Source organism: Crocuta crocuta, unplaced genomic scaffold (assembly GCF_008692635.1).
Source record: "Crocuta crocuta isolate KB4526 unplaced genomic scaffold, BGI_CrCroc_1.0 scaffold253, whole genome shotgun sequence".
Classification (NCBI taxonomy): domain Eukaryota; kingdom Metazoa; phylum Chordata; class Mammalia; order Carnivora; family Hyaenidae; genus Crocuta; species Crocuta crocuta.
The window spans coordinates 869,292-878,002 of NW_027529451.1; the positions used below are offsets into that span (position 1 = coordinate 869,292).

The following is an 8,711-nucleotide window of genomic DNA, read 5'->3' on the forward strand; positions in this document are numbered from 1 at the left end:
TAGTATTAATATATCATAAGATTATATCTTCCACATTCAGGAATAAACTTTATTCAGTAGATAAGTGAAGTTTTAGATAAGAGAAATGACAGAGGGGAATCAGGATCCCTCTTAGGCTCCTGTCTGGTTTATAAAACATGAATAATTTATAATATGTTCAATTTTTAAAACTTCAAAATCAGGATGTATAAGAATACTTCCACCAAAAGAAAAATCAAATATAATTATGCAAGATTATTACAAAATATTTTTTAAAGTATTTCATACTTCTACCCCAGATTGTGAAGTTCATTAATACTGCAGTAATTTAAAACTGAATGACAAATATTGTGTTCTTTCTCATTATTCCTATTTCAACCCCATTTGTCTGTCTGACTGTGTATAACTTCATTTGGAGACTAATGTCATAAAAAGACATTTTTTGTGTGATATGAGGCTTAAACCAAGTGGTCCTCCTGGAAATGTTGGAACACGGAACTACATCTGCCTTCCCCCTCCTAACAGTACTTCTGGGGTTTGCTGAAATTTAGATGGAGTTGTTTTTTAAGAGAAAAATTTATCTTGATAAGTAAGTCACTCATACAAGAAACTTCTGACATGAGGTCATCATACTATGTGTCAGTTGTATCTCAGTTAAACTAGAGAGAGAAAAGAAACTTTTGAGACCATACTATTTATGAGGCACTTATGAGCACTAGATGAATAAGAAGTCCTTAGTTCTTACATGTGGGTAAAGTGTAACTTCACACTTAGAAAGATCCGTGCTGAGACTCATTCCTTACTCAGCAGTAGCCAGGCCTTCTCCATCTCCCAGTCAAGTTGAAATGGGCCTGTCCCCCTGAGTCAACTTGTGTGTGGGAAGCTCTTCGCTGTACCGGTGATCTCTGCTTAGAGGAATACATTCATCCACCAAAGCCTTCTCTTAGCAATCAAAAATATTTCTGTTCAGTCGAGTCTTCTTTTGCTGTGTCTCAGAAAACTACATATACATTCTGCAAAACAATAAAAATAAAATCACCCCTGGCTAAAGCAAAATCACATAAAGAAAATAAATAGATTTTAAAACTAATAATATTGATAGTAAGAATAAGTGTAAGAGATAAAGAAAAAGTAAAGAATAAGCCTAAAGATAAAGCCTTAAGTTAGATCAACTAGATACAGCTCATCTGATCTAAGAATAGAATATTGTTTGTAAAATATGTGGCAACTAAATGTTTATACTTTAAGACATATAGAAAAGTTTCCTAATTGGCACATCATCAATATGTATATTCACACTTCCAGAGTCTTAAAAAGGGTTGTTTATCTTAAACAAGTCAAAATGGCCTTTCTTTTCTTTAATGGATTTGCTTCATGCTCTTTTCTGGTACACTTCCAATCTGTAGATTTTTTCCCCCAGATTTAAGTTAAACTTCAACCTAACCTATCTTCAAATTATCACAAATATAAGTTTGATAGAATACAAATAAATAAAATTTTCCTATACTGAATATGTAGAACTATTTAACACCAGAAATGCTGTCCGCTCTCAAGTAGGTTTTGCATAAAATTGTGCACCAGTTTTCAAAGTGCTTTCTCACTCTTCTCCCTACATAAACTGACTTTTTTAATCTTTTTCATACTTTTCTCATAATTTACATTCGTATCTTTGAAGAATTTTTCGTCTCTTCAAAAGTAAATTTTAAATGGTTGAGGGTGGGGCTGTCCATCCTTATGGCATGATATTTTTAGTCCACAGATACAGACTTTAATACCAGCTCCACTATTAAGTAGTTGTGTGACTTGTACTGATCACTTAACTTTCCTCAGACTCCGTTTCACGTACAAAACAGAGATAACCATCAGCCCTACCTAAATCACAGGATTCCTGTGAGGTACACATGCGAGCCCTTTGTAAACAGTCGTGGACTGTTGTTGATGTCATTTCCCAGAGTACTTATGACTACAAATGGGCATGCATTCAGTGGCTGACAAATACCTGTTCAGCTGAATTTAACTGAGAGAAGAGGGTATTGAATAATCTCTAAACACCACCACCTCAGCACTGACACTCTTGGATTTAAACTCTGGAAAGAGCCTGACCTTGAGTCAGTAGTCCCTATTGCATTATTTCCTAGAAAGGATTATCTCTCAGGTGGCAAAATGTCCAATGCCTACCAGCCAGTTGACATGCACCGGTGATAATCATTCTGTTCCCGGTGCGTCGGTAGGTCTAACTGCTGGCCTTGCTAGGGCTGCCCACCTGTCACAGTGATGTTCCCTGAGCCTGCAGAGCCCTCTTACCGTCAGATACCACCTGGCTGCCAGCATTTGTCTGTGTCACACTGCTGGGGAACAGAGTGGCCACAGAAAGGAGTAGAAGGTAGTAAGCTCCAAAGGCCCGGCCTAGCCTTCCCAGCTCCCGGATTTCAGTCTTCCTGGTGAACATGATGTAATGCATGAGTTGCTGTCCTTTAGAGTACTATCAGATTTCCGTTTTTCTGAATGCTCTTACTTGTCAGTACTCTCTTCTCAAGCATATACAAAATTTAAGCTCTGTTCTATTTGATTTTATCTTTTGAAGTTTATTTTTGCTATTTTGTGGTTGTTTTTTTAAACTCTTAGATGCTTATCATATTCTTTATATGAAATCTATTTATTGTTTAAAATATGCTTATCTTATGGTCTTCAGACCTAAAAGTAATGAGTATTTTCCCTCATAAAAAATGAACTATCCTGAGGAAACTGATAATTATGAAATAAAACAAGGTCAACGGTTTTTTATATCATATGCTTTATTTACAGGGTAGCTTTCAGAAGTATTTCTAATCTTTTTTTCCTCTTCTTTTTCTGAAAAGTATTTAAATCTGGATGTCATAGCATTATTTTTTTATCTCAGTTCTTTCCTGCTCTACTGCTGTTGCTATATAAAGCATTATAAGCTTGTTTCATTTGGAATGTAATTCTGATACGGTATCATTAAAAAATTATCCCCCAAATGTATGGCTTTTATGAGATAATTAGAAATTTGAAAACTGAGCTTTTGATATTAAAGAATTACTGCCAGAAATTCTCAGGCATATTAAAAAGGAACTTTCATTGTGAATTTTTTACATATCCTTACCTTTTAGAGATATGGAACTATTTGCAAATAAAGTTCTTTAATTTCTAGAATTTGCTTAAAAATAATCCAGAAAGGGGCGCCTGGGTGGCTCAGTTGATTAAGCATCCGACTTCAGCTCAGGTCATGAACTCACGGTTCGTGGGTTCGAGCCCCGCGTCGGGCTCTATGCTGACAGCTAGTTCAGAGGCTGGAGCCTGCTTCAGATTCTGTGTCTCCCTCTCTCTCTCTCTGACCTTCCCCTGTTCATGCTGTCTCTCTTTCTCTCTCAGAAATAAATAAAAAACATTAAAAAAAAATAATCCAGAAAGATGGAAGTCGATAAGGATGTGGAAGATATGAGATCGACCATTGTAATTGTTGAATGATGAGTGATGAGCACATTGGGGGCCACATTATACTAGTCTGTCTACCTTTGAATATGTCTGAAGTTTTCCATAATAAGAACTTCCTTTTAACTGCCAAAGACAGGCAGCGGTGTAATCTGTAAAAGGTGTGCGATTTGGCCCTTTTGCTCTGTTGCAGAGTCATTTGGGCCCTGACCCTCACCGTCTGTATTTCATTCCCCTATCCTCTGCCTTCCAGCTAAAGACTGCCTCATGTTTTAGCCTGGGCCATCAGGGCCCTGCATTCATACAACCATGAAGTCTTTGTCCGCCACTCTTCAAACAGGCAGAGCCATATACACCAGATCAAATGAAAATGCTCTGAGCATACTCACAAACATCAGCACTCAAGATGGATGAACTCTTCCCCCTACCCCCAGCACCTTCCAAATCAAAATCAAGTATCAGTTACTCCCAGTCTTAGATTTATGCATATCTTTATTAGAACAACAAATAGAACTAAGAATGGCAGCTAATTAACCCTCAGCCTTACACAGTGATTAAGCCGAGGGTGAGCACAGCTGCAGCTTCATTGGTAAGAGCTTTATTCTTCTCAAATGGACTGAGCAAATGGAAAGAGGAATTCGCTCCCAGTGGCTCTTTTATAGTGTTCTATAAAAGGTCAGGAATAGCTCCTTCCTCATTCTCCAACTTCACAACCCTTTGTTTCAGATCACTTATGGCCCATTTTTCAAACAACTGATAAATACAATCCTTATCCATAAAGTGCCTCATATACCTTAACTTTGATTGTTATTAACTGCTTATCTTTGACCTGGTTATGAGTGCATAATAAGTTATGTTACTAAACATTAAAATTTTATAATTGGTACTGACTGCTAGAGGGTGGGGACCATAAAGTAGAATTAATTATTTCAACACAGGCATATTTGTGTAGATTATTTACACTAAGTTTGTGAGCTGTTAGACTGATGAAAGTTACATAAATAGACTTTTGAGAGGTTCTCCTGCCTGCTGTAGCAGCGTGAACTTGGCTTCTACACATCCTACTCTGCTACACTTGAGAAATGGCAAAGAACAGTTTCTTTAACTGAAATTCAGATAAAGCTGTAAAAACGGTAACCTACCTGTTTTTAAGGCAGGCTGTCTTAGCTGGAATGCCAAAAAAAATTTTTTTTTACTTTCCTGTAAGAGGTATTAAATATGGGTACATAGACCTAAGGTTTCTCCTAATGCCTACCTTTGACTTTTTTAAAAGTGAGAAAATTTATAAAGTAGAAATATATGGTACAACATACAGCTAACTTGAAGCTGTTTTCATTACAAAGAGTTGGCTCTCATCTAGAATGTCACATGATAAACTCTAAAAGTCCTTCTAATCGGTACTTCAAAATGTGGATATAGATAGGCTGTAATTCATAGTCATGTAACTTCTCTGACACCTTCTGTAAAGGAAAGCTATAGTTATATGTCGATAGTCTACCCAGTATTTTCAAAACCATGAAAGTAAATAAAGTCCAAGAAATGTATAAAGTTCCAACTCCATATTATCCCCAGCACCCTACGACATTGCCCCCTCACGCACCACAGGTTCCCAAAGACTTCCTCGGATCTGTTTGGAACTAGGCCTTCCATGGTGTGGAGGTCCTAGAAGAACTGAGGATTCATCACAAGGATGAATAAAATCAGGGAATACACATCATTAAATGGGGAAGAACAGTTCTGTTTTGTGAATTAAAGAAGTTTTGGGGCACCTGAGTGGCTCAGTCAGTTAAGCATCTGACTTCGGTTCAGGTCATGATCTCATGGTTCATAAGTTCAAGCCCCACATCAGGCTCTTTGCTGACAGCTCAGAGCCTGGAGCCTGCTTTGGATTCTGTGTCTCCCTCTCTCTCTCTCTCTCTGCCCCTCTCCCACTTGTCCTTGCTCTTTCTCTCTCTCAAAAATAAACATTTTTTTTTTAATTTTTTTAATGTTTTATTTATTTCTAGGAGAGAGAGANAAATTTTTCACAGAAGTGATTCTGTACCGTCATAAATTTGGTTTAAAAAAAAGTATCAATTCTGTTTACCTATATATTTATAAATGTGTTTCCCTACCTCGTGATTCTGTATAAAGAAACCCTTTAGTTGTCTTTACAAGGGATACTAGTATACAACAAAGTAAACTAAAAGATCCAATTTTATGGTATTCTATCAAAAATGATTTTCAAGTGGCACCTGCATGGCTCAACTACGTAAGCATCCGATTCTTGATTTCAGCTCCGTTTGTGAGCTGCACTGAGCATGGAGCCTGCTTGGGATTCTGCCCTCTCCTGCTCACATTTCTCTCCCTCCCTCTCTTTCTCTCTCTCTCTCAAAAATTAACATTGAAAAAGTAACATTTAAATTAACATTAAAAAAAAAAAAAAAAAAAGAATGAGGGCACCTGACTGGCTCAGTCATTTGACCATCCAACTTCGAGTCAGGTCATGATCTTACAGTTCGTGAGGTCAAGCCCGGCATTGGGCTCTGAGCTGACAACTCTTCAGATTCTGTGTCCATCTCTCTCTCTCTACCCCTTACCCACTCATGCTCTTTCTCTCTCTCTCAAAAATAAATAAACATTAAAAAAAATTTTTATAGAATGATTTTCTAGAAAACACAGAATGAGAAAAGAAAGCTAAAATTATCTGATCATGGGTTTAAGTTCTGGATTGCCAGGTAGTGAAACAAGTAAAGAGAACTTGAGTCAGAGTTGTCTGGAAAGGATTGGTGGCTTCAAAATGTAGGAGAGAGATGACTCCATGACAAAGCAAGTGTCCTAATCAGCCCTTGATATTTCTGCTTTGCATAGGCAAATCTTTATTTAACACAACCATCAGTTTTATATCTTTTCTGAACATCCAGTTTGCCTAGTTTAAAAGAATATTACCAAAAAAGGAAAAAAAAGAATATTACCTGTTTACTTTTTTTCTTTTTGACATATTGTCCAGAAATGCTGACCTTTACGAAAACTTTATTACTTTCTCAGTTAAATATATCTGCTTGGTAAGTTTGATTCTTTTAAAGATGGTAAAAACTGTACCTTATTTGCTGATATCTGAACTCCATTCAAAATATGTCTGTAAAGTTTTACCTTCATATCTGATCTAAAGAAAAGACCCACTGGAGAAATTACTCTCCTTGGGTAAAGAAGAAAATACAACCTTGTATTTATCATACTTAACGTTTGTTTCTCTCACTTGCTTCCTTACCTCTGACCCAGGAAGCAGCTCTGATAATAGCTGTGCTTCCATGCTTGAAGCAGGAAGAGGACTCCCTAGGGTAGCAATCTGTAGTATTTTTCCTGGTTTGGTTTGGTTTCGTTTGGTTTTTTGCCATTGTAGAGCTGTTCACTCCTCCTTTATCACATTCTAATTGGTATGTCCAGTAACAGGAGTAAAATCTCACCAATTCAGTAAAATTAGGATGTCAGATACAATTTTTTTAAATGTTTGTTTATTTTAGAGAGACAGAGAGAGCAAGCATGAGCAGGGAGGGGCAGAGAGAGAGGGAGACACAGAATCTGAAGGAAGCTCCAGGCTCTGACCTGTCAACACAGAGCCCCATGCGGGGCTCAAACTCATGGACCGCAAGATCATGACCTGAGCTGAAGTCGGACATTTAACCAACTGAGCCACACAGGCACCCCCAGATACAATTTTTTAATGAATTGTAGGAAATTTTAAATGAGTGAAGACCTATTAAGCACACATAGGAAACACTAGTAAAATTTTTAAACTACATGGCCTTAGACTCTGCTTTACCAAGGACAGTGATGAAGTGGGTTTTTTGCCTAAATAAAATAGAGGAAATGGTTATAATGAGCCCTAATGTATTCCTCACTATGCCTCAGAACTTACCTTTATTTAGGGTTTAGGTATTTTTACAGATTATTAAAGCCTTTTTTAAAAGATATTTCTTTTACAGTAAACTTCAGAATAGGTCACTGCATTAGAATTACTATTAATATTTGTTACTCAAGGGTGCAGTATGTGTTGTTTTGGCAAGTAGGCTCCTGGTAAAGCTTGGTTTTCTGCTTAAGGAGAAATGAATTTAAACAAAACAGTTAAGTAATGTTATGTTCGAAATTATAACGATGCACTATAGTGTTTTAATTGGGAAATTTAAGAGTTCTGAAACAACATAATAAAAATCCTCTAATTGTCCAGAAATTTACTTGCATGGACAAAACATCTGGATGATTGAATAACATGTTGCCTTTTTAATTTGGATATTTGACATCATACTGTGTCTTGGGTGAAATGTTACAATTATGAAAATATGAAGAATTAATGTAACCCTACCAGTGTCTGAGTCTGAGACCCTTAATTACCAGACAGTTATCTTTATATTTCCTTACTTTCTACAGCCTTCCATTCAGTATTTGGCCTGGGCAAGGTGCTTCCAGTAACAGCACTCACAATAATTATTAATTATTTTTTTAAGTTTATAGATTTATTTTGAGAGAGAGGGGAAGGGAGAGCAGAGAGAGAAGGGAAAGAGAGAATCCCAAGCAAGCTCCACGCTGCCAGCACAGAGCCCAATGCAGGACTCATTCTCACAAACCATAAAATCATGACCCGAGCCAAAATTGAGAGTCAGATGCTTCACTGACTGAGCCACCCAGGCACCCACAATAATTCTTACGTTAAAAAGAAGATGCTTCTGACATGTCAGACTAATTATTTGTACACAATAGCAGTAACTTCTTTCTTTTTTCCTTCTATATTTGTCCTTTAAGAGATCCCGGAGCTTATGGGTGTTGAATTTTTTATTATGTCATATTGGTGAGGATTACATAATAAGCAGCATTGGAGTTCCTTTAAACTACAGGCATATTTCTTTCCATGATAGGCAGTGTTCCTGGAAAGAAATCAAAAAACAAAATGTTTTAGATATATTTGAAGAACTTCTTACTTAAAAGAACACCCTATGGAGAAACCTGTTGCCAACTAAAGCATTTATAAGCTTAAATAATGAATTTATTTTTTAATAAAAAATATTTTTTTATCTTTTCTTGAAAATACAAGGATATTTTCCCCCTAATTCAGCACTGCCTTCCCTCTGAGAGCATTTCCCCAAATAAGATGTATTTTTTGTGATACTCACATACCTAGCACAGCCTACAAAAGCCTTTGTAGGGGCACCTGGGTGGCTCAGTCGGTTAAGCATCTGACTTCGGCTCAGGTCATGATCTCACAGTTCATGGGTTGGAGCCCCACATCGGGCTCTGTGCTGATG

General features: G+C 37.0%; 1 protein-coding gene and 1 long non-coding RNA gene across 2 annotated transcripts in view; one reads left to right on the forward strand and one right to left on the reverse strand.

The window, feature by feature from the left end:
* UBE2E2 (ubiquitin conjugating enzyme E2 E2) overlaps positions 1-8,711 on the forward strand; it is a 373,168-nt gene that overhangs the window by 328,197 nt on the left and 36,260 nt on the right. The window lies entirely within an intron of this gene.
* Positions 8,261-8,711, reverse strand: part of LOC144228792 (uncharacterized) — a 3,977-nt gene continuing 3,526 nt past the window's right edge. Inside the window, exon 3 of the long non-coding RNA XR_013334272.1 lies at positions 8,261-8,333. This is a non-coding gene — a long non-coding RNA (uncharacterized LOC144228792). The remainder of the gene's footprint in view (positions 8,334-8,711) is intronic.